General features: G+C 43.6%; 1 pseudogene; it reads left to right on the top strand.

Moving 5' to 3' along the window:
* Positions 1 to 335: 335 nt before the first annotated feature.
* Positions 336 to 647, top strand: LOC115864860 (peptidyl-prolyl cis-trans isomerase A pseudogene; annotated as a pseudogene).
* Positions 648 to 6,520: the final 5,873 nt, after the last annotated feature.

Below are 6,520 nucleotides of genomic sequence, written 5' to 3' on the forward strand. Positions count from 1 at the left end.
CTATGTTAAAATAACCACTCCGACAGGTTTATAGAGAGTGGAATGTGGGGGGGTATGGGAGCAAGAGTAGAAGCAGGGAGAAAGCTGGATCAAGGAATGAGAAGAGGGCCTTGCAGATGCTGCCGCCTGGAGCCTCTCCCACTGTCCAGCCATGGTCAACCCACCGTGTTCTTCGACATTGCCATTGATGGTGAGCCCTTGGACTGTGTCTCCTTCAAGCTGTTCGCAGACAAAGTTCCAAAGATAGCAGAAAATTTCCGTGCTCTGAGCACTGGGGAGAAAGGATGTGTTTATAAAGGTTCCTGTTTTCACAGAATACTGTAATTCCAGGATTTATGTGCCAGGGTTGTGACTTCACACACCATAATGGCATTGGTGGCAAGTCCATCTATGGGGAGAAGTTTGATAAGAGTTTCATCCTGAAGCATATGGGTCCTGGCATCTTTTCCATGGCAAATGCTGGAACCAACACAAGCTGTTCCCAGTTTTTCATCTGCACTGCCAAGACTGAATGGTTGGATGGCAAACCCGTGGTCTTTAGCAAGGTGAAAGAGGGAATGAATATTGTGGAAGCCATGGAGTGCTTTGGGTCCAGGAATGGCAAGACCAGCAAGAAGATCACCACTGCTGACTGTGGACAAATCTAATAAATTTGACTTGTGTTTTATCTTAACCACCAGACCATTCTTTCTGCTCAGGAGAGCACCCCTTCACCCCCATCTGCTCGAAATATCCTATAATCTTTGTGCTCCCACTGCAGTTCTTTGGGTTCGATATTTTCCTCATCCCTCTCCAAGCTTAGCTGGATTGCAAAATTAACTTTATGACTATGAAATAAAAACTGAACAGAAAAAAAAGGAATGAGAAGAGGATGGTAACTCAGGAGATGAAATAGAAGGCATCTCCCATTTCCGCAAATAGACGGTCCCCAAAAAGTATTTTAGCCAACTTGAATATACGATTTCCAGAATGTGAATTAAATAGTCAAATTTCTACTTAGAGAAAGCTAGTATTTTAATTTCATTCACATACATATTTAAATAATATCCACAGAATCAATCTAGAATTACCAATTTACAAATATTTCTTCTTTGCCAATCTCACGTTACATGAAGTAATTTTAATAAAACTCATCATAAGCATGTTTGACATCTTTTTAGAGCCACCTTTTGGGTCACTTCACACAAATTCCTAGGGCAGGCCATCTTCACTTCCCTCTAGGCCTGTTTTGAATCCGTGTATGATACTGTAGCTGAATGCTTAGCCCAAACCACAAATGCCTGTTGGTGAAGATTTAGATTTTAAAGTAGAATTTATATCAGAATGTAGATTCTTTGAAGTCAAGGATACTGTTTCCTGAACTACTGTATCCCCAGTGCCTAGAGCAGGGATCAGCAAATATGGCCTATGGGCCAAATCTGTGAACATAGGTTTTACAAACAGTTTTATTGGAACACCATCAGGCCTATTAATTTGTGTATTGTCTATGGCTGGTATTGCTCTGTAACAGCAGAACTAAACAGTTGTGACAGAGACTGTATAACTTGCAAAGCCTAAAATATTTACTATCTGGCCCTTTACAGAAAAAGTTTGCTGACCCCTGGTTTAGAGCATTGTCTAGCACATAGTAGGTGTTCAACAGAAATTTGGTATTGACTAAAGAGCTATAAGAAAACTCCTTATTTTCTGAAAAATAATTTGCAGAAAGGAAAAAACAAAACCTTATACTCTGCAGTATTTGTCAAATTCTTCCTCAAGCGCCCTCCACACTGGCCCCTTCTAGTGGTTCTTTTCAAACACTAAGTGGCATGAAAGCCTTTCTGTCTGGTTCCTAAGGGAGCATTTTCTAAGGCAGCTCTCCTTCCCTCCGCACCATGAATAACTCTAAAGGCATCACTTCTCTCTTCTGTGCCTCCATTTTCCACAACTTGAAAACAGAGTGTTTGTAAAACTCACGGATCAAGTGTTTTCAGAGAAAAGGAACAGCAGTAGGAGTGTTTGACTTTTATATCTGGAAAAAGCAAAGGGGCAGGAGCATGGGAAGCCCATACACACCCAGAGGGGTGGAAGGGCCGGTCAGCAGCTTGAGCCAGGAGAGAGAGAGCCCGTGGAAAGCAGCTTTAGAAAAGGGATTTCTTTCTCCATGTGTGCAAGATACTTTATAAAAGCATGCTTTGAAGGGGTCCTGAAACTCTGTTCCATTCCGTGTTCAAAAGCTATGTACACATTTTCTGATTTTTATCATATGCAGGGGCTCTCAGAAAAGAGTTTCCAGTGTTCCTATGGAGGTATGTTGGAAAGGTTTGCAGGTAGCTCAGCCTAGCTAAGGCTCTGTCGACAGCCGCACTGCTGGATATAAAATCAGCTGAAAGAATGCCAAGCTAGAAAACTGACAGAATGGTGATTGCTTTATTTATTCTTGTAGAGCAAAGTGGAAATTACCTCCCTCTGTTGAAAGAGAATCTAGTCTTAAGAGGCAGAGAGCCTATATTTTTTGGCATTGTAAGGGCTCAAAATTGTTCTGCTTTATCTTGTCTCTTTTGTCTTCTGCCACCTGGAAAGGAACAGAGAAGAGCTCTGAGAGAAGTGAGATGAACTCTTTTAAAGTGTTTTAGCAGCAATTTGTACAGAGGACGGACCTACGAGTGATTTTCTGTCAGCTGAATTATTGCCGGGGGCAGCAGGGAGAAGCTGTGAGGGCTCTTGCGGCCAAGCCTGAAGACCTGAAGGTATAGCCCTGCCCTGGAGCAGCCTACTCCACGACAGACTTCACGGTCAGTGAGCGAGGAAGTCGTCTATGAAAGTCAGGCTGGTAACCGAGCCTCACTTTCCTCATTAAACACTGTAAAGAATTAACTCAGAATGTTAGAACACCTAGGGCAAAAAAGGTCACCTTAGCATGGGATCCCCTTGAGGCAGACCCCAAATGAGGCACAGGGTGTATACTTGTGAGGCACAGGAAACACCTGTAGGCAAGTGACAAAGTGAGACCTGGCAGGGAAGGAAGCAATAAAGGGTCAGATAGCAAGCCACCTACACTGTGGACAACTGGGGCTTATTCCCAGGGAGAAACTCTGGGACATTGTGTAAAACAAGAGCCACTGGGTTATCCCACCCAAGGGGCAAGGGAGTTGATCTCAGTGATTGATTGACAGTTAATTCAATTAACTGTGTTAATTCCCCCAGCACTCCCATCCTGGGCGAAGAGATTCAGATGCTGGCAGCTGGAAGCAACAGAGCACCTTAATATGGTAAATTCCAATGGATATGGGTGGCACACCCACCACATCTGCTACAGAGCTTCTTGATAAAAGTTTCCTCTGGTCTTTTCTTGCCCACATGTCACTCCTTCATATACTTGGAAGCAGGAAGTTGGCTGGGATGGAGTAGTGACATCTGCCACTTTCACAGGGCCCATTAGCTTTTGAATCAACTTCCTGTGTCTGGGGAAAATCCCCACATTGTGAATCCAACCTCCCCAAAGTAGAACACAAATGCCCAGCCTCCCTTGCAGCTAGGACACAGGCCTGAGGTTTAGGCCTTACCAATCAGGCACACAAAGATGACACTGTTTGGGGGAAGTATGCAGTGCTGATGACAGGCTGATGAGATGTCCCTTGCTCCTGGAGAAAGGAGTGGCAGAGACATGTAGTTTGGGGTGGTGGAGGCAGCAATGCCTGTGGAGGTTTTCTGGTAGTTCAAGGTAGAATTTCTAGCACAAAACTGGCAGCTAGCCCACTTTGATCTCCATTATATTGCAAACTACTTATGGGCAGAGTATTTTGTTCATGGCAGTAATCTATCCTGTACCCCTCCCCACAGTACACACACACATACTCCAGGAAAACTGCTGTGGCACACTGTAGGTCCTTTAAAAAAACATGCTTGTTTGCATATCTTTTTGAAGTTAAATGTTCCTCTCTTGGCATTTAGTACACAGTGGGTTATTTTGTGCTGAATTCCTTGCTCCCTGCAGGTTCAGAACATCAAAAGTAGCCAGAAAAATCTTAGAAAGATGTATTTTCAGAACCAGAGGCAGCCATGCTTTAAACACCACCCAAAGGAGGGCACCAGCCTGCGCCCACAGAGCCCACAGCTGTCTCTAGAGAGTCAGGAAAACATCCCAGGTCAACTCCACTGGTTTGCAGAGAATGTCAGAGTCACAAGATGTTTGAGACAGAAGGACTTCAGGGGTCCTACTGCCCAACCTCTTCAATCAGTAGGTGAAGAAACAGAACAAGAAGGGAGAAAGTGACTTGCTCAAAGTCATCCAGATGTTCTGCCCAAGAAGGGCCTGGAGCCCCCAGTCTTTCTCCACTCAATCTCATTCTGAGAGCATGGCCTCGGGAGGTCAAACCACTCTTTGCAGTGTCTGAGATGCCCTTCCATCCTCTTCAGGGCCATTGGGAAACCAAGAGTGAACCTGGCAGCAGCCTTTCCCCAGAAATCCCAGGTGATGGCAGGGACAGTGACCTCAGTGATAGGTCCCTCAGCACTCCCTCAGCATCCCCATACCCTACCCTGCCCCCAGTCAGTCGCTCTAACCCTTCATTTATCACCCCAGAACTTGAGAGTGAAGCCAGAATGAGAGAAAGCCACCATTACTGGGTGCCCCCACACCACCCTTCCTGCCCATAATCTCTGGGTAATGATTCCTTTTGCCAGAAGCCCAGCTCCCGAAATAGTGTGGTGTATTGGCAGAGGTCCAGGAGCTAATAGACATGGCAGCATTGTGTCTTATGACCCGATTTAACTGAGCTAATTTAGAATTTACCTGACGAAGAGTACCATAAAATGTACTCCTCATGATGAGATTGTTAATTACCACAGGATGACTGCCTGTGTTTGGCAGCTGGGGGGAGAACTGGAGGGGAAAGGATGGTTTCCAGAAATAATCCTTCCCTCTGCACCAAATAGGAATTAAATGTGGGAAAGGGCCAAGGGGATGAACAGATAGATTCACCCACAGGAACTAAACAGGGTTATAATTAGTTTGTGTGTTTGCACGTGTCATCTTTCACCCTCTGCCCGGGGAGGAGACTGCTAGTAAGCTCAGAATCCTTTGTGTCTCTTGGAGAAGGGCATGAGATCCTTGGGGTGTTAAAGAAAGAGCTGGAAGCAAGATGACTGCTAGAAGCAAGGCAAGTGAAGTCTCTGCTGTGCAGAGAGACACCCGATGCAATGACCCCCCAAATATAACACTGTTTACTGATAGCTGCTCCCCACAGCTATTACAGAGCTGCCTGAGAGCATCCTAATTAGTGAGGGTTGTCAGCACTCCCATTATAATCCCCAGCTGAGTGAGCTGTTTACCTCAGCCACTTCAAGTCACAGCCTCTGAAACATAGCCTTAAGTAGCCAGTCTGAATTTGTTTTTACCCTGTGCCTTATTCCAATAACTCCATGTTTCATAAGCATATCAAATGTATATTTAAGCAGAGCAATCTCAAATCATATAAACTGGATTCTCACAGCTGTCTTATTGCTGAGATATCTATCATTTTACAAAAATGTCCTAAGTATCTTCTATCCAAATATGTTTAAGATAGGACTTATAAGTTAGATTCAAAGCATTTTTTCCCACCACTTCATTTGCTGTTTTCTCTCAGGCTGGCTCGATATACTGGGACTTGACCTTACCACAATGGTTCTGAGTAAGCAAGAATATATTCCTGCTTTGGGCTGTATTAGAATATAGTCTTGTGTATTAGTCAAGAACTGTGTTCTGTGAATTCATCCTAAGCATGCTCTCCTTAAAATTCATTCATTCATGAAACCCATGTGAAATTTGGACTGTGTGAGATATTTAATCTTACTGTTATGCCATAAACCTTACATGACATGATCCTCCTTGATGTAAAGACCAGCCTTATTAAAAGTAACAGTGTCTTGCATTCTGAATCAAGACAGCACTTTGAAGAACAGGAATAAAACTCAAATGGGGTGACCTAGGTATAAAAACATGATTCACGTGGATACAGTCTTGTGAGCACTGCCTCCCCCTCTCTGCTCTCAGAATGCCCCTTCTCCATAGCCACAATTGTCAGGAGAACTCTAGGGTGAAGGGATGTGGAGGGGGATCCTTATTTTCTTGAAGTACCAGGCAATACCCTAGGTAAGTATATCAAATGTCAGGCTTCCCTTAGGCAGTGACCTTAGGAGCTGACCTACGCTTAAGGCTGACACCAAAACCAGTGGTTTTGTGAAAAGAGAGAAGTCCAAAAGGAACTAAGAAAATACAGTCCACATTGAATCCTTTTTGAGATCAACGTAAAATTAGGATTAAAGATGCTTGATATGGATTCATCTATTAAACAATGCAAGATCATTAACAATAATCAAATCAATGTAATTTCAGTTTACAGAGTCATAACCTACCATTTCAAGAAACTGAATATCATTTTTTAACTTTGTATTGTAGGGATTTTAAAACATATACAAAAGCAGAGAGAATAGTTTAATGAACCCCATATATTCATCACCCAGCTTCAACACTATAAATTCCTGGTAAATCTTATTT

Source organism: Globicephala melas, chromosome 2 (assembly GCF_963455315.2).
Source record: "Globicephala melas chromosome 2, mGloMel1.2, whole genome shotgun sequence".
Classification (NCBI taxonomy): domain Eukaryota; kingdom Metazoa; phylum Chordata; class Mammalia; order Artiodactyla; family Delphinidae; genus Globicephala; species Globicephala melas.